Source organism: Mastomys coucha, unplaced genomic scaffold (genome assembly GCF_008632895.1).
Source record: "Mastomys coucha isolate ucsf_1 unplaced genomic scaffold, UCSF_Mcou_1 pScaffold3, whole genome shotgun sequence".
Lineage (NCBI taxonomy): Eukaryota > Metazoa > Chordata > Mammalia > Rodentia > Muridae > Mastomys > Mastomys coucha.
Window position 1 is genome coordinate 13,000,771 of NW_022196909.1, and position 24,825 is coordinate 13,025,595.

Sequence of the window (24,825 nt, forward strand, 5' to 3'; positions counted from 1 at the left end):
GCAGCCAGCATCTCACTGTGTGTCTTTCTCTCTACGGACCAGTGTCATACACTCATCTAGGCCCAGGGGAGAGATGTCTGGCAGAGGAATTCAGAGGTTACTCTTAGTCTGAGGTCATACCCCTCCCCGTTCCATAAGCCATGCTTTCTCATCACGCAGCCATCTGGTCCAGAGGGAAGGGCAGTTCTAGGAGAATTTAACCCTTCTGTCTTGTACAGCCAGGGGAAGTGTTTTGTCACCCTGTCAGCATTAGCCAGCCAATCGAAATGTCATTTTCTATTGTGGTCTCAAACAACAGACAGAGTTAAAGCCCAGACAAAACTCCTGGCACCCTTTTCATTGGCAGCAAGGAGTCTCTAGCCTTACATCGATCGGATGTCACCGTCCACTTCCTAGACTTTTCCAACTGGCCCTGACTCATAAATTCTGGCCAACTACATAAGTGCCCCTCGCTTTTCTTTCCTGGTGGTCCACACTTGTTCAATGCTCCATTTCGTGCCCGAGGAAAGCCTTGTCATTGTCCCCTGAGTCGATGTTCAGCAATTCCCTACCAGAAGTGGCATTTTTCTCACAAGGACTGCCTGAGCCCAGGGTTCTGTAGTATTTAAACCAATCAATAGTGGTACAAAGCTCCAAGCAGCAGTACATCAAAAAAGTCTTTGTAGAGGGTTTAATAGCACATTGCAAATCAATCACTCTACATTTATGTCTCTGAGATGCCTGATGACAGCATTTAAGAGAAACCTGCTGGCAGATTGACAAACAACCCCCACTGGCCAATTAAATAGTAACACTGAAGAACTCTTCATTACAGAACTTTATTCTGGATAGCTTTGTGGTGAAAGTACAATAGACTGTAACAGGCTCAGACTTTAGAGAGAGAACAGGCCAAAGGCAATTTGCAAACCAATACTTTTGCTTAGAAAAGACTAAAGAGGTGGCTGGCTCAGGGGCCATCAGAAAAACTCCAGGACCTTAACAACGATCAGCCAGTCCCTTGCCGGCCGCTGTTCCATCAGGAACACTTTTTTTTCTGAAGATATTTTTGGTTGTCACTGCTGGGAAGGGCACTGTAGCATCTAATGTGTACATTTGTAAAGCCAGGGATGCTGCCAAGTACCCTGCAATTCACAGCGCATCCCCCAACATCCAAGAACTCACCAGGCTCAGGATGGCAATAGGTTGGCAAACCTACTCCCTACTCTGCTAATTTTTTAAAAAAGATGTTGTTTCTTCCTCTTTTTCAACTCAGGTTACCACCACGTGAAAAGTCAAATACAGTTCTTTTCATGACGGATAATTTCGCTATTGATTGTAAGGCAACAGTTAGCATTCCACTCAGGAAAAGAGGCTTCACGTGACGGTAGGAAAATAACAGGCTCTTACGCTCAAAAAGTACTTCCACAAGGCACCCAAAAGAACACTTCCCTTGATATACACCCGCTGTGTGTGCACTCCATCGGCCACACTCATTTTCTCACTGAAAGTGTGTTTGCTCAAAGGAGTGAAGCAGCTCTTTAGTAGCGTTTGCTACCACTGATCACAGCGTGAGCAGGATAGATCGTGCCAACCCTGCACCACTGCTGTCTCCGTCAAAGATCTCATTTCAATGAACATGGAGCCCTCCGCCAGATACCCCTGCGTGCAAAGGACTTGGGGCTTCCACTCTTGGCTTTCTCTAGACAGTCTTGAGCATTTCAAAGTCCAATCTCATTCACCACAGACAGCCATGGCTCAGAATCATTCAGTCAGCTGGGAGGATAGGGAGGCAGAGCCAGGGAAACTCGCAGTTCCTAGGAGCCAGCTTGGCTTTAGAGTCTGGACTGCAGACTACCACACAAGCCAGAGAGAGCCACAAGTTAGCCTCTTCCAGGTCCTGAAGGCATCAATCCTGAGCCTCAGGGGACTCTGGTTTTTATCAATTCTTTACATGGCAGACAGTCGCCCACATACTCAGTACTGTAGGCATACATTTTTTTGCAATCTACTTTTAATAAGGTTCAACCTCTCCTCTAGCCCAGCACCGAGCAGAAGTAGTGGAAGAGAAAAGTTATTAGGATATGGGGGAAGCAGACCTGTTTTTGCAATAGGGGCGAGCTTGATCTTCTTGGGCAGCAGTTCAGTCCCATAGCAAACACCATGTAAGATTCAGCAGCTGCAGACCAGTCCTTTCAGCAAGCAGATACCAGGCAGCTGTGGTTCAATCCTGAAGAAACCACCAGGCTCACCAACAGGCCTGGTTGCCAACAGAAGTAGCAAGCTGCTACAGGAACTTCAGGGCGGTTCTTGGGTGAGTCTCTGTCTCTGTCTCTCTGTTGTGTTTTGTTTTGTTTTTTGAGGCAGGGTTTCTCTGTATAGCCCTGGCTGTCCTGGAACTCACTCTGTAGACCAGGCTGGCCTCAAACTCAGAAATCCGCCTGCCTCTGCCTTCCAAATGCTGGGATTAAAGGAGTGTGCCACCACTGCCCATTGGGTGAGTTTCTCTTAATGGCAGTGTTACCACAAGTTGAGCTCAACAACACTATGTAAGGTGAACCAATACTGGCACATCTTTAGCGAAGAATAGCGAGGCAGAGCAAACCAAACCAAGGCTCAGGGCTCCTCTCCCACTGTCTGTGGGGTCATATTTATACTCCTTCATCATGGGTCCTTTCACGTGTCTTCTACAGCCAAACACCCTTCTACCTGTGTCTGCTTCATGAAAATAGTCTTCCATGTGCTTGCTTTAGCAAGACATCCTTTCACCTGGTGGCCCAGCAAAACATCATTTGGCATAACTAACTTTCCAAGGAACTAGAAGTTTCCACTTCACACCACCACTGTTTTGGTTTTGTTTTGTTTGTTTTTATTAGATATTTTCTCATTTACAATATCTTCTTTCCCAGGTTCCCCTCCAAAAGAAGAAATAAAAATAAAATAAAATAAGGAAAAAAAAAACCTAAAACAATCCCCTGTTTCCTCCCCCCTCCCCCTGTTCACCATCCCACCCCCTCCCGCTTCCTGGCTCTGGCATTCCCCTACACTGGAGCATAGAACCTTCACAGAGCCAAGGTCCTCTCCTCCCATCGATGACCGGCTTGGCCATTCTCTGCTATACATATGCTGCTGGAGCCATGAGTCCCTCCATGTGTACTCTTTGGTTGGAGTTTTAGTCCCTGGGAGCTCTGAGGGTCCTAGTTAGTTAGGGGTCCAACTCTACTTGCCTCTGTGTGCCCCAACTCTCCAATCTATCTGACCCTCTCCTGCCATGCTGAGCAGTAGATTTCATATTGTTTGGAAGGCATATCATATTATTCATATCATATTGTTTAGAAGGCAGGTCTTCTACACATTCCATAGGCTCTCTCTGTCCATTTAGCCCCACTTGATATTTTCCTTATCCTTACCATGGAATCTTCATCTAACTGTGTCCATCCTTCCCTAGACCTCCACCTTTCCCCTCAAAGCTTGCTGATCTACTGCTACACCCTTGATTGTCCACCTACCTACTTTTCCTCTATTCTCAATGTACTACACCATGTGTTGGGTGCACAGGTATAAATTAGAGCCTACTTTATAAGTTCCAGTGGCCTTCACTGCTCTGGGAGGAGCCAAACCCCTTGACACAGGAGCAAAGGCATCCTGTTCCACCCATGGTAGATAACATGACCACTCTCCAAAAGAATGTAGGCTTAAAATCTATGGGCTCTGTGGGACACAGTTCCCCTGCTCCTAGATCCACAGTGCCCTTACTGGGCTCCTATGCCTGGAAGTTTCCTGTCTGCTGCATTAACAGGGGTGTGTTGCACTCACCCTGACAACCAGGACCTGAAAGGAGCCCAATAAACAGTAAAGACCATCTTTTTACTTGTTAGTTCAAAGGAACTCTGGGCAATCCCAAGTCAGGCCCGTGTCTCTGCTGCAGCTCGTAGGTGAAGAGAAAGGAGTAGGGAAAGACAGGGTCAGGGGAGGTCAGAGACACTCTGGTACCCTTCTGACCTTCTGACTGCCATGTCATTAGTACCTACCTAATAGAACACTACCCATAGAAGCAATATAGACAGTTCTGAATAACACTCTGTCCCCCCTCTCTCTCCCCCTCTCTTACGTATGTCAGAAATAATGAAGTTATGCAGGGGCAGAAGAGCAAGAAACCAATACTCCCTGTTAAAAGATGTTCAGAAAACAGTGACTCATGGCACTTTCCACAGTCTTTGATCTTCAAAGCCCATTATAAGGTTAACTAATTAGTTCGTGGATGGTTCCAGAGAAAGACGGGTATTACTGGGGAGGGAGCAGAGATAAGACTCCTGAAACTCTCACTGTGGCAACCCAGCAAGCTCCCAGGTTCCCACTGCCCTTGTTCCAATCAGAGCCATTGACTTTCTTTCCAAAGACAACTTCTCACAGAGGGAGGGCACTCCCCTTAGGAAGAATGGAGTTCAAACACGACCAGGAAGCCACCATTAAAGCATTAAGGAAGAGAAACAAAAGGAGAGGGGAAGACGTACATCTGGGAAGTCCACGGAATAATTAACACCAGCTACCCCGCAAGGCATTCATAATAATTAAAACTTATAATGTCAATTTCATGGCTCATTACTCAGATGAGGCATGCGGATCTTCCTCTGGGCTTAATGTCCTACCCCACGGAGACAAGGTTCTTACATATGCATAGCAGCACTTTTGGGCTTCTAGGGAATCAAATTCAGCAGTTTGCTTTGACAAATGGGATTCCATTATACCCCTAACTCTTCAGGGCCTCACACACATCCCTGGGCCAAAGGGCCGACACGGCCCCAGACAAGGTGAATGAGCACATATAGATAGCTCGCTCCTACATCCACGGAGCCCAGCGAACCAGAGTGACGCACACAAATCAAGAACCCCCTCCACTTTTAGACTCCATGAATTCAGTGTCTTTCATTCACTGCTTGCTATTTAGGGCTCTAACCTGTTAGCCATGGCTACGGGGATAAATACAGGAAGTGGCAGGGGTGGAGAATACTAGTAAGGATGTCTGAAAAAAAGTCATACGCCATCATTATATTATCTATGTACCAAGAATTAAAAATTCCTATCTGGGCTAATAATCCTCCCCTCGAGGGCTACAGTCTATCTAACAAATACCCCAACACCAAGCATGAGAAAGTCCCCTTTTGAGTTGTTGTTCAAGATGTCCAAGAGACTCCCAAAATAATATAGGTTACTTCTTTCTGTTGCTTTGGTTGCTTCTTAGAAGTGGAAGGTAAGTCGCCATTGTGAGGGTATCCTTACATTTAGCACACAGAACCTAAAGATATAAGCTAGCTCTAATTTGAAAGGCTCCACCCTGAAGACTAGCTCTCATGCTACCAGAGGCACCATTCAAACTTCCAAAGTGCAAAAGCAATCAAGAGACCTACACTGCTATGAACTGTAACAACAAGCAACATGGTACGATAACCCTAAGTGTGCAGTAGTGGCACACATACTTTGGCAGTAACCAACGACTCTCTAATTGGACTTAAGGCCTGCTCAACAAGACCTGTGTGGTACTGGCAATCCAGCTAACTACCCACGGTTGTTTAAGTCATGGATCTAGGAAGAGAACCTACAACCACCACTTTACTAAACAATCATGATTCCCGACTGCATTATAAATATTGATCCTCATGCCCACATGCAAGTATAGTTCTCACCCCTCATCAAAGACTTCTCTTTGCAACAGACTTAGACCGTTACAGAAAACCATAACCAAGAATGATTTAGAAACAAGAGATTGTGTGGTTTGCAGAACCAACGGATAGGCTGACAACATAATTCTAGTACCTGAGACTCAGGAAGCATCAAAAAGGGGGAGCAGAAAATAGCTTAAGTGACAGAGAAGTAAGTTTTCTGTGAGATGGTGCCTCTGAGAAATGTTACAGAAGCCAGAGCCATGAAATCTGAACAACAGAATTACCTAGACAAGACCTGAACAAAGATGGCACCACCAGACAGGATACAAATGAGGATGCCACTAGCAGACAGGATACAAAGGAGGACAGCATCACCAGACAGGATACAAACAAACCAGATAGGATACAAACGAGGATGCCGCCACCAGACAGGATAACTTGAGAGAGGAAAGCCCATGGGACCTCAAGCGGACACAATGCTCTAAAAGTAACTGGGAAAGCTAAGAAAAGGAGAAATGGGCTTCCCTAAGGGAGAGATCCCCGTTGGCTATCTAATGCCAAGGGGGTAGGCCCGATTATGTATATGGATTGAGCATGTTGTAATTATTTAGGAGTGTGTGTGTGTGTGTGTGTGTGTGTGTGTGTGTGTTTAAAACCAAGGGAAAACAGCATGAATCTGAGAGACAGCAAGGAGGTTGCCTGGAAGGGGCTGGTTGGAGGGAAGGGAAGAGGGGAAAATAATGTAATTATAATCTCAAAAACCATTATTTAAAAAACCAAAGATAACCCTTTTGCCTATTTAACTATGATACAGTATAAGAAGCAAAGATTTAAAAGTAGCCAAAAGGGGCAGGAGGGATGATCCAGCAGTTCAAAGTTCTGGCCGCTCTTCCAGAGGACTGAGGTTCGATTCTTGGCAGCTACACTGTAGTTCACAACTGTCTGAAACTCCACTCCTATTTTGCATGGTCCTCATTTTGCTTTTGAAAACTTCTTATGGCCTCATGCAATGCAAGTCTCAGGAACTGATGCACATTCTGTACCAGGTGTGGTGGATAAAATATTCTAGGCCCATGGGAAGTGGCACTATTAGGAGATAAGGCCTTGTTGGAGTAGGTGTCGCCTTGTTGGAGGAAGTGTGTCACTACATAGGCTTTGAGGTCTCCTAATACTCAAGTTCTGCCCAGTGCAGAACTTGGCTCTCTGCAGATCAAGATGTAGAAGTCTCAGCTCCTCCAACCCCAAGTCTACCTGCACAATGCCACGCTTCCCACCATGATAATCATAGACTGAACCTCTGAAACTGTAAGCCAGCCCTAATGAAATATTTGCCTTTAGAAGAGTTGCCTTGGTCATGGTGCCTCTTCACAGAAATAGAACCCTAACTGAGGCACCAGGTTTTAAAGGAAATCTCAAAAGAAATTCTACCTTCGTGTGAGCTAAATAGCAAATACGGCAGGAGGTGAGCCATCTTTTCCCACAAGAAAATATGTCTAAAACAACAGCGAGCTGGAAGCCAGAGAACACGGTAGAACCCAGAACCTGACATAAGAGGAAGGCAGTTTAGCTTACTTGAGTTTTCTCTCCTGAAATCTTCTCATGTGTAGTTCTGCTTGTATCCGGACAGAGTCAGGGACAAGAGTGCAGGCCTTCCCTGCCCCTCCTCTTCCTCCTACTCCCCATTTTAGCTTCTAGCACATTTTCAAGTCAGCGGACTTCTCTCTACATCATGCTGAACATGACCACATATGTTCATTTGAGTACTTCGCCAGGAGCACTCTCCAACTTAAGAGGCCCGACCTGTTTTTTACATTATCCTATGTCAAACAATACCCCATTTTCTAGTTTCTAAATGTCCCCCTTGTGATGAAGAAGATGCCACTCTATCACACTAGAAACGGGATTGTCCCAAGTTTTACTTCTATATCAAATTTCCATTTCTTTTTCTCTCATTAGTATCACCCATGGTATCCTGCGTAATATTTCAGTCTCATCTCATTGGTTCCCTTAAATCCCCATGAGTGGCCAGTGCAGGCGAGGGAACTCAAGTGTACGTATTCATTCGTGTTTTTTTTCTCTTTAAAAGCCACACAGTTGCCAAAGCCCCAGCAGCAGCTTCAGACAATGCACCACTGTTCTGAGTACTAGCTTTTCCAAGGTCAGCTCAGTGGCCACCAAAGCTTCACGGAGCCTTCTGGGTTGCACACTTGCACACATTGGTCACACACAGCTGCAAGAAGTCCCAGTGTCACTCACAACCTTCTTAATTCTGGTTTGCAAAGATAAAGGAGTTCCCTCCCAATGTTTTATGGAAGTTTCTTTTGTTTTTTTTTAAAGATTTATTTATTATTATATGTAAGTACACTGTAGCTGTCTTCAGACACTCCAGAAGAGGGCATCAGATCTCATTATGGATGGTTGTGAGCCACCATGTGGTTGCTGGGATTTGAACTGGGATTTGGAAGAGCAGTCAGTGCTCTTAACCTTTGAGCCATCTCTCCAGCCCTGGAAGTTTCCTATGATGGTCTATCCTGGTGCCTATGCTGTGAAGGGGCTGGGGAGGCCATGAATAGCAGGTTTTCCAGCACACAGTGTGAACATGAGTTTTAGATTCCTTCACCAAGTTTCTCTGTGCCTGCAACTTGGGACATGCAGTGCATTAAATGGGGTGACAGAGCTGTTGCCAGATGGGCCTGACCAGAACGGGCCCCATCTACGTCCTGGCACATCTGCAAGAAAATCAAGAGGTCTCCCAGGAGCCATAGTGAGGCTGACAGAAATACAAAAGTGGTCTAGGTGGCTTGATGGAGATCCAGACAGCACACAATGACATCTTGTTCTGTCATTGAAATTAAAATGTGTATGCTCAGGTCACTGCCAAGTTGAAGGTGAAAAAATCCTCTGTGCTTTGGGGTTGACCTTGACTGCACTCCCGGTGACTACAGGATACAGGAGAAATAGCAAGCTCTGCTTTGGCCACTGATTTCCTTGGCCCCTAAGAAGTCTGCAATGGGGAGGAAGCGATTCCCTCAACAGAGATTCCCTGCCCTGCCCCCACCTCCCACACTTTTGCTCTCTCCCCATTATGAGGAAGACAGGCTCATGGTGGGAGCATGGACAAGATCAAAAATGAACAAGAGTAGGTTTTAACTTTAATGTTTCAAAATCCATTTTAAGGGACCGTTCTTAAATGCTTTAACCTCCCTTTTAGCCCACGACCCACCCAAGTTAGTGGAAAACACAGGATACAGGGGAAATGGACCTGTTTAGAAAGGTTCTTTGGAGCAACTCCTGGCTGTGTTGTCTGGAAATCAATCGGCAGTTCAGTTCACAGGTTCGCAGGCAGCAGCAGCTCGATTCACTCGTAAACACTTCACAGATACACCAGCAGTCCAGTTTGATACAGTCAGGTTAGTGAACACAAACCAGCAGCAGTGGCACAACCTGGCAGGGACAGCCAGGCCTCAGCATCAACAAGAGTCAGCAGGAGGGACCAGGAGGGACACCAGGAGAAGTTCTCAGCTGTACCTCTCTCAGGGAAGTGAAGATCAGCGAGGACTCCAGACCCACAAACATTGCGCAGCTAGCTGTACCAGCAAGCCAAGCACTGACCCTTGAGTCCTATCTATGCCCTCCAAACATCACATGTCCTCCACAGGTCTTTCCTCGGCACGTGCGTCTGTCTCAGCTGACATCACTCTGCCAATCAGTCAAGTCCTCGGAAGCAGCGGAAAAACTTCAGCACACCACTAGAAGTTTCTTGGTGAGATTTCTCTGTATGGAGTCCCAACAATGCAGCTCAACCACGCAATGTAAGGCAGACCAACAGAGGCACGTCATTAGCGAAGAATCTTTCATCACGCGTCCTTTCGTGTGCTTGCTTTAGCAGAACATCTTTTCTCCTGTGTCTGCTTCAGTGAAACGTTCCTTCACGAGTCTCCCTAAGTCTTTTGCCTGTGTCACTTCGGCTATATGTTCCCTCACGTGTTTGCCCCAGCAAAACCCCACCCCACTGACTTTCCAAAGAGCCCGTAAGTTTCCACTTTGGTAGGTATTCAGCACTGCACAGCCAGTGCATTCGTCTGCTCTGTTATTAAGGCTCCTCACAGCCCTAGACTCGCCTCCTGGCTATTATTCTCACCTTCAGTCTCTGTGCCGTAAAGTAGCCCTGAGCTGTTCAGAGGTGGGCTCTACTCCATTTCTCTGTACTTCCTTTTGTGAACCTCCCAGAAGTACAAAAGCCCCATCACACACAGTCCACAGAGAGAATAAAAAATAATTCTGACTGAACAGGAAAGAGTAAGATAATCAGAAGTCTAGAAAAGGGTTAACCCTGGGGCTGGTGGTTCTGAATTCGGGTCACTAGTAGAATTTGCTTCAAGTCCATGATGGCATATTCAAGCTCCTGAACCTATGTTTCACCGCGTAGAAAGGGGTACACTCAGATGCCATGCTCACGTGTACACATGTGTGCACACACACACTTACAGCACACGTACATCTATGCACACTGTAAAAGCGCCACGAACCACAGGCATCATTCTGAGAGTCATGGAGAAATGTTTGGTGAAAATGTCTAGGGACCTGGGACCAAATCCTCCTGGGTCCCTCTGTGAAGCAGCTTTATAGGACACGGCTCCAGACGTTTGTTCAAATCATCCACATAGAGTAACAACACTAGTGGCCACACAGGTGACAAGGCCCCACACATCTCAAGTCCAGATGTCCTAGTTGGTTTCTGCTGCTGTGATGAAAGCCATGTCAAACAGGAACTTGAAGAGGAAAGGGTTTATTTAGCTTATACATCCCAATCACTATCCGTCATGAAAGGAGGGCAGGGCAGGATCTCAAGGTTGGAGAACCTGGAGGCAGAAAGTGATGCAGAGGCCATAGAGGGGTGCTGCTTACTGACTTGCTCCTCAGACTTGCTCAGCCTGCTTTCTTATACAACCCAGGACCAGCTTAGGAGCGACATGGCCACAGTAGTCTGAGACCTCCCATATGAATCAATAATAATAATAATAATAATAATAATAATAATAATAATAACAATAACAATAACAATAACAATAATAAAATAAGGCTCCACAGACTTGCCTACAGACCTATCCAATATGGAATTTTCTTAGTTGAGCCCCCTCCTTCCAGATAGCCCTAGCTTGCCTCACTCTGACAAAAAACCTAGCCAGCACATCAGCCTTTTACTGCTAGTCTGGGAGGAGTGGAGCAGGTCAGGCCTCCAGGGACACACAGTGTCTACAAACTGTCAGGACCAAACTTCCAGCGGCACGACAGCGGTGCGTGAGGCTGGCAGCCTTGCCGTGAACCTTTTCGAGAAGGGCTTTTAGTTTTCAGAGACTTAATTTTTCCAAACACTGGAAACAACCATCTGCCCTTTCATATTCCCTACGAACGTCGAGAGAATAAAATTGATGCTGCTCAATGAATTTTTGTCTTTTGATGAAGCAGTTGCTGTAAAAAATGTTTGTTGAGGTAAAAACAGATATTCCAGGATGCTGGATCCAGGACTGGAAGGGGGCAGACATTTTAAGGTGTGTAAATCAATCCACAATGACCCTGAACTAGTCACCGAAGTACATGTAGATGGTTCAAGTAGGGACCATATCCCAGGGTCTACACACATCAGCTCTATAAATGAGAAGACCCAGAGCGAAACCAGGAGGAGTCTAGTGTGCCCTCTTGGTGCAAATTCCATTCATGACCATTTGGGTCGTGAGGGCACTTGCAGGACTCAAGTGGTATATACCACCCTGATGCTCAAGAGCGGCTGTCATCGACCCTTGTACCTGTGTGTACCAGGCATCACTTCCTACTTGCAACTTGTTGACCTGTGGGATCCTGACAGCAACTCCCTGAAGTAGTTCTTGTATTACTTGCAAGCTCTTTATAGATCGGAAACAGGCACACTGAAATTCAGGAACTTCTCACAGTCCATCAAGCCATCTGACAAAGATGCTTGTGAGCTGCGTGCCACGTGGACAACCTCCTCAAAATAACATGGCTATGATGTGCAACTTGCTCGCAAACATTCCAGGTAACCTGAATGGCTCATAAACATTCTGGGAGGTAGGAAGTATGATCGCCTTTTTATAAGCAGCAACATTCTTGAAGAAACAAAGATGTGCTCAGGGCTCTTAAGTGGGCACAGGATTTCGAACCTTACCCACCATCTCACCTCCCACCAACCCCAAAGGGTGAGAGGAGCCTTGCTGAATGATTTAAATTTGGCAGGAAAAGGACATAGGCATCTTGTGTCCATTACGCCAGAAGGAAGCAGATTCTTGGTTACGTTTATCCAGCTTGGAGAGGCATTCTTGGAAGATGGCAACCAAATACTGACTAGTCCTTGAACCATTCCTAGATGGGTTTTGACAAAGGAGCAAATGAGTACACAGTAACTGTGGGGAGCTGCAAAGAGTTTCAGAGTCTGGCCGCTCTGCATTCCTAGGGTCCCTTCCAGAAAACCACCTACAATTCACAGACTTCAGTCTCAGCATAGCCCACAGCCTCAATCCAGCCATTTTTACAGCAATGGCTTCATCAAAAGACAAAAATTCATTGAGCAGCCTCAATTTTATTCTCTTGACATCCAGTCCAATTGGTCCCTACCTTCAACACACTCTGCTAGCCCCGGAAGCCATCACATTCACCATAGCAGCCCTCATGGACATATATGGGTTTGTGAATCCCTATACCAACAGTAAGAAGCAGCAGAAAATTATACACTCATTAGGTCCTGTCTATCCATGGGGGGGGGCAGATGAGGTATAGGTGTTCCTTCTAGAACCTTCTTATAACTTACGTTAACGAACTACTTCATCTCCAAACAGATTTTTATAATATTGTCTTGATGCTACAGAGACTAATAAAAATGATAACAAAAGATAGGAGCGGTGGTGTGTACTTGAAATCCCAGCACTTTTGAGGATGGGGCAGGGGGAACTCGAATGTGAGGCCAGCCTGGTCTACATCCTTCAAGGTCCTGTTTTACAAACAGGGGTGGCAAGGGTTTTTGCGAATACCTACATAAAAGCTTTAATAATCTGGCTGCCAGGGCTAAGAAATGTTCCTAGAGGGGTTTTACAGGAGACCGCATGGGGTTGTGCCTAAGCGGCTGGTTCTGCCACAGACTGGGACCCAGATCTGGTCTTTACTATAGATCCCAGGGGTTCTGAGACTCACTGGCCCATCTGCATAAAGGATGCCGTTAGCATCTTTCTCCTGGGGATTCTCAATGTGAGATTGAGTTCACACACACACATCAGTGATTGATACTAATGCCCGCAGAGTAAATACTAGGGAACGGTTTCCAGTTACTGTGTTAGATTACTTCCCCCAAGAGAGAATGAGAAGAATGACAGATGTACTGCTCTAGCCTCGGGTTCTGTGGTAAGGTGACAAGGTGACATGTGGCATACGTGGGCAGCAAAGAGGAGATGCTGTAACTGGGGAAAACCATACTTCAGGGAAGACAGAGATGGGCGTTGAGATTTCTTCAGGCCACTCGAGAGGACTTTTTAATTGTTTACTTCTGGAATTTTCCATTAATATTTGTGGATCAAAGCTGACAGAGACAAAACTGAATATCACAGAAAGTGAAACTGTAGGTAAAGGGTGGCCACTGTAGGAGGACCGTATGAAGAACTCAAGCCATGGAACGTAATACCCAATGCTTTGGGGTCTGTTACGTGCATACACTGGCTTTGTATACTTCACCCTGATTCTGTGGTTTGCTGCCAACATAGGATAATGATCTGGGTATCTGGGTCTCAGGGTATCCTGGTCTCAGGGTATCCGGGTCTCAGGGTATCCTGGTCTCAGGGTATCCTGGTCTCAGGGTATCCGGGTCTCAGGGTATCCTGGTCTCAGACGAGTCTTTGGCCGGGAGCTAAAACAGACTTATTCTCCTATCAGGCATTGACATGCATGGTTGGAGTAAGAAGTCCTTGGGTGTTTGATGTTCATATTGATTTCTAGAAGTTTGTCTGTGTGTGTGCGTGTGTGTGTGTGTGTGTGTGTGTGTGTGTGTGTGTGTAGAGGTCAGAGAACAACTTCAGGTTGTCAGTCCTCACCTTCCATCTTTCCATCTTGTTTGTTTTGCCCTGCACGTGCCAGGCTAGCTGGCCTGGGAGCTCCTACAGAGTCTCCAGTTTCTGCCTCCCTCTCACCACAAGAGCACCAGAGAACAGATGCATGCCACCATGCACAGCTTTGCCAAGGGATCTGCAGTGTCGATCTAAGGCCTCACACTTTCGTGTTTTACATACCGAGCAAACCTCTCATTGCTGAATCCTAGGAATCCTCAAAACTCAAGGTGTTGATCTGGAAAATGCGTCGCCAACTTATTAATGGACATGGGCCACAAAAGCTTGCTGTGGCCACTTTGTAGATATGAGGCAGGCTTCACAGAAAAGTTAATAGAGATCATATCATTATAGGGAAAGATCTTCAGAGTCAACCCAATGAGACGGGAACTGGGGCTGGCACTGCTGCCTCACATGATGGCTGGCTCGCCAGCAGCTCACAGACTCTGGACGGGGCCCACAGTGAGCCCTTGGCCTGTGGTAGCTCGGCCATGCCGAGTTCATGTCTTTGTGGTGGCGACTTTGCTTCAGACTGTATCGTGTGTGTGTAATTACTCAACCCAGCTTGGATCTGCTTTGCTTACGAGGAATTCCTTCTCCACAATTTAATTTGGTTTTGTAAGCAGAGTTTTTAAAGGGAGAATTGAAAATCAAGTGGCCCTCTATCCAGTCCAGAAAACAAGAATTCTTTCTAGTATGGGGCCAGTGCACAGGCAGGGAAGGACTTCCCTGTGGGCTACTATCTATACCATTTTTTGACCTTCCTAAAATATTAAATACATTTGAGTTTCCTAAAGTATTAAAGGTTTCACAGTTTTTCCTGTATTTGAGAGAGAGAGAGAGAGAGAGAGAGAGAGAGAGAGAGAGAGAGAGAGAGAGAGAGGAGAGTGACTGTGTGTTAGATATTCTGATAGGTCTCAGGCTCTCTGTTAGTGGCTTCAGCCACTCCAAGTCTCTATGACATCTTGCATTTGTCTGGCCAGTTTTATTATATATTGTTTATGTATTATTAGTTACTTTGTTAATAACTATACCTTTCAAATTCAATTAACTTTTTGTTGTTGTTGTTGTTTTGTTGTTGTTGTTTTGAGACAGGGTTTCTCTGTGTAGCCCTGGCTTTCCTGGAACTCACTCTATAGACCAGGCTGGCCTCGAACTCAGAAATCCACCTGCCTCTGCCTCCCAAGTGCTGGGATTAAAGGCATGTGCCACCACTGCCCGGCTCAATTAACCTTTTTAATGTTTTAAAGTATTTTCATTTGAACTTCAATCTTTATTGAAAGCAGAAAGTAGTTAAATACATTCATGAATTGATTCACCCAATTGCGACAAGTGTATTTTTGGGGGACTCTGTTTTGGCCCTGGATTTGGTTATAAACATGACACATAAAATTTCCCATTTGGGAAAAAGCCTTTTCCAGTTATTCCTCTGAAAGGGGATTAATGTTTCTGAATGTGTAAAAAATTTTAAAACATAAAGATATTTTTCAAATGAAGGAGTTTAAATGGCCAATAAGCACATGAAAAAATATTCAATGGTTTTAATCCACCAAGGAAATCTAAATCAAGACTATACTGAGAAAGAAATTCTGATGGACATGGGGAAAGGGCATGAAGAATAGGCTTGATTCTACTTTTATTCCTATGCTAGGTTAATAGGAAGTAAATTAATTTAGTCCAACAAGTACCCAAGTAGGTTTGGATGCTTCCTGGAAGAACTGGGAAGAGGGTAGACCCCCGGGCGGGGAGGACCCGTCCCGAACCAGGGTGCTGTGTGGGAAGTTTCACATTTTGTAGCAGGTCCATGGAAAGCCAAAGACCCAGAATGAGACCAGATCAAACACTGGGTTAGGACCCTAGGCACATGGAGAGTCTGAGAGCTCATAGTGAAAGCTTTGGACCCGGGCAGGAAGTCTATGCTGACGCAACAAGACAACACCTGGCCCATAGCGGAAGACTCAAGACCAGTCATTCAGCCTAAAAATGCCAGTCCTACAGAGGGAAGAGACATCTCAATTCTACCAGGACTCAGGACCCTCTAAATATTGTAAATGTTCACTATAAGAAAATAAAAAGAAAGGGACTTGAATTTCTAAAATAAAAAATACAAAAGAAAGAAAGGAAAGCTCCGCTAATGAACTAAGTACCGATGTGCAAGCCCCAGCACAGAAACAGGAACAATAACAACAACAACAACAACAAAATGAAACAAAACCAAGACATGCCTGCTGGTAAAGATGACTTGAAAGAAGAACCTAGACAGAGAATGTAAAAAGATGGCTATAAGTATTATTAACCAATTCAAAGAAGAGATGAATCTTCTCCAAGAAACAAAGATCTGAATGAAACGAGGGAGTCAGTCTAAGACATGGAAATAGAAACAGAATTGCTGCCAAAAAGCAAAATTGGAACGATGCTAGAAATGAAAAATTAAATAAGGCGAAAAAAACAAAACAAAACAAAACAAAGCAACCTAAAAACCCTCAGGGGAAAGCCTGAGCAAAAAAACGGACCAGAATGAGGGAAGAGAGGTGAGGCAGGGGAACTGGGTGGCTGATGCAGCAAAGGTCATCAAAAGGTCAACGGCAAACTTCAAGAGAAACAGGAAAATAAAATGAGTGATCTCTTGACATCTATAAAAACATGCAACTGTGCATTATAAGCATAGAAGGAGAAGACCTCAAGAAGGCAAACAGAATATGTACAATAAAAATCAGTGAAGAAAGTGAAAACCAAGAGAAAAAAAATGCCTGTCCAGGTACAGGTACAAGAGGTCTACAAAACTCCTAAGAGGATCAGGAAAAACAAAGGAAAACACCCACAACTCTCCACGACATAATAAAAACATTTAAACCTCAAAAGAAAGAAAGAGAGAGAGAGAGAGAGGGAGGGAGGGAGGGAGGGAGAAAGGAAGGAAGGAAAAAAGAAAGAAAGAAGGGAAGGAAAGAAGGAAGGAAGAAAGGAAGAGAGAAAGAAGGGAAAGAAGGAAGGAAGGAGAGAGAGAAAGGAAGGAAGGAAGAAAGCAAGCATACTAAACGTCAGAGGGAAAGGAGATGGGAGAGATAAAGGCAGGCCCATCACTTGATTATTTGACAGAAACACTTAAAACCAGAAAGGCTGGGAAAGATGTATTCCGAGTTCAGAAAGCCAACACCGTTCACCCAGAATATTATACCAGAAAAGCTCTCTATGCAGTTTGAAGGAAGAATAAAAGCATTCCAGGATAAAAACAGAATAACGGAATTTATGACCACTAAGCAAGCTCCAGAGCTGATACTGGGAGGAATACTTGTCTGAAGAGAAAAATAAACACACTCTAGAGGTCATACAGAATATAAACAAACAATTCCTGCAGTTTATTGGAAACAATTAAAGGAAGGAAGTTAATACACATTGTTCAATGATAACTCATAATATTAATGATCTCAGCTCTGCAATAAAAAGACATAGACAAGCAAATTGGATTAAAGACAGGACCCACCTTTTTGGTGCCTACAGAAAAAATACACCTCATCATCAACAAACAATAGATACCGTAGAAAAAAGAATGGAAAGTGGTATTCAAGCAAATGGAACCAAGAAATTAGCTGGTATAGCTATTCCAACATTTGACAAAAACAGAGTTCAAACCAAAACTCATCTAAAGAAGTAATGAGGGTTATTTCATGGTCATTATGAGAACTAAGAGGATACTGAAATCCTAGACATATAAAAAACAAAACAAAGGTGTACCCAACTTCACTTAAAAAACAAACAAATCACTATTAGATTTAAAAAAAAAAAAAAGACACAGGTAACCATAATACATTGATACAGGTGTTGATTCAGTACACAAGAGTCACCAGCATTGGGGTCATATGAAAAACTAAACAGAAGCTATAGACTTAACAATATGTCATAAATCAAATGGACCTAACAGATCTAGGAAACACTCCAACCAAGCATTACAGAATACACAGTCTTTGTAGCATCATACGAAAATTTCTCTAACACTGACCACATACTAGCACAAAAGGCCAGCCTTGACAACTATAGGCAAATTGAAATCACAACCTGCATTCTATCTGACCACAATGGAATAAAGTTGGCTATCAACATTAATAGAAGCTATAAAAAAATATGCAAACTTAGGGAGACTAAAAACCAAAGCAACACACTAAAGGATGAAAAATTATATCAAGGAAGAGGTCAATGTAAAATGTCCTAATATTGAATGAAAATGAAAATATAACACACCAAAATCTATAGGACAAAAAAAAAGTCCTAAAAAGAAAGTTTATAGGACTATCTGCCTACATCAAAAATTACAAATAAATATTTAAATGATGCACCTAAAGGTCCTGTAAAAACAAGAATGAGTAACACACAAAATAAACGCACATGGAAGAGAAAAAAAAAATCAAGGTTGAAATTAATGAACTAGAAATGAGGAAGGCCATACAAAGAATCAATAGAATATAGAGTTGGGTCTTTAAAAAGTCTCACAAGATTGATAAACATTTAGCCAAATTCACCAAAAGAAAGAGAGAAGACCTAAGTTTATATAGTTAAAGACGAAAATACAGATATGACAAAGACACTGAGGAAATTAAGAAAATGGTAAGAACATAGGTTAAATTCTATATTCTACTAAACTGGGAAATCTAAGAGAAATGAATGAATGAATGAATGAATGAATGAAGTCTAGATGTATATGACCTGAAAAAGTTAAATTAAGGTGAGACAAATAATTTACACAGACACATAACAACCAATGAAATAGAAGCAGTAATTTAAAGTGCTCCAACTTCAAAAAAAAATTTTTTTTATGAAGTCGATTTTTACCCTGGGACCAAAATTAAACAAAAACCCAACCAAAAGGAACCAGAGGAAGAGGAGAGAGAGAGGGAGGAGGAAGAGGAAGAGGAGAAGAAGAAGAAGGAAGAAGAAAGTTGTACAGGTCAATCTCTCAATGAATATAGAGAAAATAATTTTCAATAAAATACTTACAAATGGAATTCAAGACCACATACGAAAGATCATCTGTCATGAACAAGTCCTCTTCAGGACAGAGATGTAGGGAAGGTTCAACATACACATATCAATAAACATAACCCAACACACAAACAGACTCCAGGATAGAAACCACATGACCATCTCATTGGACGCTGAAAAAGCCTTTGTCAAAAAACCCCACCGTCATTCATGATAAAAATCCTGGAGTCTAAAGGAATCCAGGGAACATATCAACACAGTGTAGGCTACATACAACGAATCCACAGCCAGAATCCAAGGAGATGGAGGAAGCATTCCCTTACATCCAGAACAAGATTCTTTCCGTTCTAATTCAACATAATTGTTAGACTCTTAGCTAGAGTAACAAGACAAGAGGCAGATGAAGAAGTCAAAGCATCCCTATTTACAGATAACAATGCTCTCTCTATAAAAGACACCAAAGATCCGATCGGAAATCTCCCGAAGCTGATGAACACGGTCAGCGAAGTAGAAGTGTACGAATTTAACACAGAGAAATTATTACCCTTTTTCTACATGTCAGCAACAAGCATGCTGAGAAAAAGATCAGGAAAGCAATCCTAGTCAAAACACACCCCGCCCCACCCCCATTCTTAAAACAAACCTGACTCAGAAAGTGAGACATACGCTGAAATAAGAAACTGAAGATGATAGCAGGAAACAGAAAGGTTCCCCATGCTCCTGGACGGTCAGTATTAGTACTGTGAAAGGAGCCATCTTAACTAAAAGCAGTTTACGTTCAACATGATCCATGTCAAAATCCCAATCCAATTCTTCACAGAAATTGAAAATAATAATGATCTCAAATTTTAATAGAGCTACAGAGTCCCAGGCAAGCCAAAATAATCCCGAACAATAAAAACATTGCTGGAGGCACCACCATCCTCGATTTCAGGTTATACTGCAGAGCATCAGCGTAAAGACACCACAGTACTAGCGTAAAACAGACACAGAACGCTGATCAATGGAGCACAGCGGAAGACCCACATAGAAGCCCACACTCCTGATTTCGACAAAGAAGCCAAAAATAACTAACCACTGGAGTATAGAAAGCATCGTCAATAAACGGTGCTGGTCAAAGTGGATTGTTACAGGCAGAAGAATGAGATCTGATCCTTAGAGCTAGCTCAGCCCGCACAAAACTCAACTTGAAATGGAGCAAGGACATCAGCAAAAGACCACATCCCTCGAAGCTGACAAAAGAGGTTGTAGGGAATATGCTTTACCTAACAGGCACGGGAAAGGGCTTTCTGGTTAGGATCCCCGTAGTACAGGCATTCAGACTAACAGTTGACACATGGGACCTCGTGGAACTAAAAGGCTTATTTATGCTGTGCATTTTATTCCTACAGCAAAGGATTCCACCACTCCAGGGAAGAGGCAGCCAAAAGAATACAGAAAATCTTTACTAGTGATACATACGAGAAAGGCTTGGTGTTTAGAATATAAAATACTTAGAAAACTAGAGCCCAGTTGAAAATCGGAAACGGAACTTAATAGTGACTTCTGAAAAGAGAAACACGAATGGGTGAGAAATAACTTTTTTTTTTTTAAGAAGTTCAACAAACCTAGCTTCCAAGTAAATGAAAATTAAAACTATTTTGGAGATTTTTCTCTCACCCCAGTCAGAATTGATAAGATGGGGGTCAGGGGGAGGACATTGCTGGCTTGGTTAAGATGGGGGCCAGGGGCAGGACATCGCTGGCTTGGTTATGGGGAAAGGGAAGACTTGTCCCTTCTGGTGGAAGTGCAAACCAGTACAATTATGGAAATTAGTGTGGAGGTTCTTCAAAAAGCAAGACATAAATCCACCGTAAGATCCAGCTATATAAGTCATGATCATATTCCCAAAGGACTCTATATCCTAATACCTGTTCACACATGTTCATTGCTGTCAGGATATGGAGATGGCTTAGATGTGTATCTGATGAATAGATAATGAAAATGCGATTCATAGACACATATGAATACGTAGAACATTATTCAGTTGTAAAGAAAAATAAAATCATCAAATTTTCAGGTGGATGGATGGATTTGGAAATAACCATCTTGACTGATGTAGTTGTCAAAATAACCCTATTTGCAGATTTCATAAAATCATACGTAAGAGATTTCAAACATTCCATAGAAACACTTCTAGAAGCAATCAACAATTTCAGCAACGTGGTAGGATACAGAATCAACCTACAAAAATCAATAGCTTTTCTATACACCACCAACAAACACACAGAGAACGAGGTTATAGACATGATCTCATTCACAACAGCCTCAAAACAAAAACAAAAACCTAGGAATAAACTTAGCCAAATTCTACAGTGTAAGTTTCAAACCTCTGAAGAACAAAGGTAAGCACAAGAGAAAATGTAAGACATCTCATGATGGGGGCGGGGGGTGGCAGAATTACTATCATGAAAATGACCGTTCTACCCAAAGTCATTTACACATTCAATAAAGTCCCAATCAAAACTCCCCATCTTATTCAAAGGAACAGAAACAAAACAAAACAAAAACAAACAAACAAACAAACAAAAAAAAACAACTCAAAGACCCAGATAATTGAAGCATTCCTGAGCAAAAAGAGGAATGCGAGAGAGATTATCATTCCAGACCCTGTTCTGAGTAACTGACCCAGCCTGGCCCCAGCTAACTAGAGGGAGGGATAAGAAAGACGTTGCTCTTCAGGGAGAACTGAAAACCAGTGGACCGTTTCCCAGAACTGAAAAGGAAACATGACCAAGAACCCAGGCCGATTCCCAGTGTAAAAACCATAATATCCTCCTGTTGGCTTCAAGAATAAAAAGACACACACCTCATGCCTGATATACAGCCAAAGGCCTGTCCCAGAATAGACGTTTCCTTGCCAACGAATTCTCAGCAACCCATGGAACTTTCTTAAAACTGACCGCATATCAGGACCCAAATTGAGTCACAACAAATAAAGACAAATTGAAATCATATTATGCATTCTGCCTGTCCACAATGGAATAAAACCAGGTATCAATAATAGAGAGTACATAAGGTACACAAACTCCAGGAAATTTTACAACACACTATTGAATAGTAATTGTGTCAAAGATGAAATCAAGAAGGAAAAACTTAAAACTCTTAGAAGTGAATTAAAATAAAAAGGCAGGGAGAGGCGGGCTTGTGGAATGGGGTTACCATAAGGGTGAGAGGAAGCGGCTAGAGTTCCCAGCATCACTGCGGATCTGCAGGGATTCACCACTGGAGGAATCCGACTTAATAAGGCTTATGAGACTAGGTTTTAGCTGTTGCACTCAGAGACTGAGTTACCATTGTCTCTGAGCTAAGTTTGTGTGGTGTTTTTTTTTCTCCTGGCAATTGGACTGGGTTCCAGAAAGGTATGACGGCGAAGCATGGGGTTGCCTGATGTGCACCACGAAGGCCATGGGGGTTTTGAAGAGTGAGGCCGGCATGGCAGTAAAAGGAACTCAGGAGCTCTCCATAGAGTTGGAGGGTAGAGACAGAGCTGGCAGGACCTCAAGGGTGGGGGAGAGGGAGGCAAGAGTTGCTGACACAGGCTCCGGAACATGCCAGTTCGTTTTTTTAATATTTCCCACAACAGGTGGCAAACCAACAGGGCAAGGATCCACTAGAAATTTAAGATTACTAGCCTGAGAGTTAGAGTTTCATTTTATTATTATTTGTTTTTTATTTTGTTAAGTGAGCATTGAGAGGAGTCATCTTGACTCAAGTGAGGAAGTGTGGGAAACTGTAGGCTGCTCTGAGTTAAGAGAAGAATGAAGTTGCCTACTTTTTAGGCAGAGGGATTGGATCATGTATTTAAAATTGGCATTATTTGCTTTTCAGATAGATTTATATACAGATTCTGGGGAACTTCACCAGATCACTTGGGGGAATATTTCACCAGCAGTTTGGAACTAGGATAGGGAAAATTAGTCACTGACTGCGGAGTAGAGAGGCAGTGTCAATAACTGCCTGCTATGTACAGGTGTTAGTTAATATTGTCTGTGGCTCCAGGTAGAGAGATCAACAGATAATTATTATACAGGTATTAATAAAATACGTCTGTGGCTCCAGGCAGAGAGCCGAATAGATAAATGGTATAACAAGATGTGGCTGCTCTAGGCAGAGAGCTGAACAGTAAGATGGTAGAAGACTACTTTATACACCTGACAGGATACTCAAATTCTGTCTAATGTGGGCTCCACAGGAAGGAATCTTGGGTTTTTTTTTTTTTTTAATCCTGCTTGGCAAAATAGACAAGGCCTAAGAATAGGCACAAATAGTAGTTTAGATTACTTCATTTGTTTTGGTTTGTTTTAACTTTCAAAATGGGTGTGATTTGAATTTTGTGGTTTTCTTATTCCTCTGGAAGCAAGGGCAGGATACAGCTTTCCTGGTTACTGACTGTAGGATATGCTCTTTGGGGGAAAAGGTTTTGTCTTTGTGTGTTTACAAAAGGTGATTAGGATCTTTCCACCTTCCAGAGTTACATAGATCAGATATGATGAAGGGAGATCCCAGAGGACTAGATTCCAGAGGTTCAAACAAAAAAACATATCTTGATGATACTAAAATTTTGTTTTGAGATTTTTATATTAAAGAATGTACAGCCTTGGTGAATCTCCTCGTCAGACATGCTGAACTGACCTGCTTGAACTCCTGATATCCTGGACTTTCAGCCAGATCCAGTCAAGACACAGACATTAGAGACTAAACCAATCATTGGTGTGGCCTTCTTAAGGCCAACTAACTCCCCTATTTTCCCTACCCATCCCCCTGCCCCCTTCAAAATATCTCAACGCCCATATTCAGCTTGAGGTATGAAGAGTCCTTGTTCCAGTTTCCTGGGCTTTGGGGCTAGATGGGGTTATTATAGGTTGTCTTTCTAGGGAGTGTAGAAATGGTCATAATTGGAACAGAGAGAAATAGCTAGAATTGATTGCATAATCTCATTTGATAGAAATCTTTTAAATTGTTATTAAGTTGAAGTCATAATTTTTTATTTTGGTACAGAATTTATTTTGATGCAAAATCAAGGTTTTCATTGGCATAAATTTCTTCTATTGATACAAAAAATTTAAAAGTACAGGGCTTAGACCCAGTCCTTCTATAACTGTCATTATAAACTGATCTGAGATGTTTAATCCTGTGAGTTAAGGGCCAAATAGCAAATTCACGGCTTTGAGTTTATTGTTAGGGTGTTTTCAGTTATTTTAATTAGAAGTAGCTGAGAGTAGTTAACAGACAACAGTCCAGATTACTTTACATAGATAGTTGGTTTTCAAAAATGTCAGAAATCCACTGAATGTGACATTTAATGCTATTTATTCGCGTGTTGTTGAGACAAGTCTGCTTCCGACAGCATTCCCTTTCTTGGGTTCAAAGAAGAAATTGAGCATCAATAGAGTTGCTCCAGTTGTGGTGAGATAGCCACTAGGTAAGCATTACCTCATTTCATCTACAGACATAATACTGTCCAGAAAAAGTACACAATTTACAGGTTAAGACAGCTTAGTTCTGCTGAGACAGAATAGGCTAGTCCTTAATTTCTTGTTTCTCTAAGGTCTGTCAGTGATCCTGGGCCAGAAGGCTGAAGACTGAGGTTCCAACTTCCTGACTTACTGGGGCTGTATAGGTAGGCAGCTGGCTGTATAGTTTGTCTCAGTTCTGTAAGCTGGGTTAGGCTTCCTATATATTTTCAGTTAATGTTGGTCATTCTCAGATTTCTGACAGGGTTGAAAAACTACTGATAGACTCATAGCCAACCCAGGCTATTTACTTTGAGAGAACAGATTTGAGAGGATGGTTCTCAGATGCCATACAATCTAAAGCTAAGACATAAGTCAAGGTAGAATCCTAAGTCTTTTAATTTAGGGTAGATGACAATGTTCTATCTTGATGACTTAAATGTGGACTGGGTGTTAGGTCTATCTTATACTTTATAAATTACAAAGTGGTAATAGTTGTACTCATTTATATTTGAGAGAAAGGTTTTGTTTATTAGAACAGAAAGGGAGAAGTGTTGTGTATGGGCCTCGTGATGTTTCTATGTTGATGCTAATTCCACTTCCCCTGGGAGG

At 43.0% G+C, this 24,825-nt stretch overlaps 1 protein-coding gene across 4 annotated transcripts in view; it reads right to left on the bottom strand.

Annotated features, from left to right (window-relative positions):
- The window catches only part of Sh3rf3 (SH3 domain containing ring finger 3), a 328,118-nt gene that overhangs the window by 148,892 nt on the left and 154,401 nt on the right, over positions 1-24,825 (bottom strand). The window contains exon 1 of one of the 4 annotated variants that reach the window (XM_031347712.1): positions 2,076-2,102. The exons of the other annotated variants lie outside the window; for them this stretch is intronic. The gene's annotated coding sequence lies outside the window, so the exon portion shown is untranslated. Of the gene's footprint in view, positions 1-2,075; positions 2,103-24,825 lie in introns of those variants that run through there. 4 annotated transcript variants of the gene reach the window in all.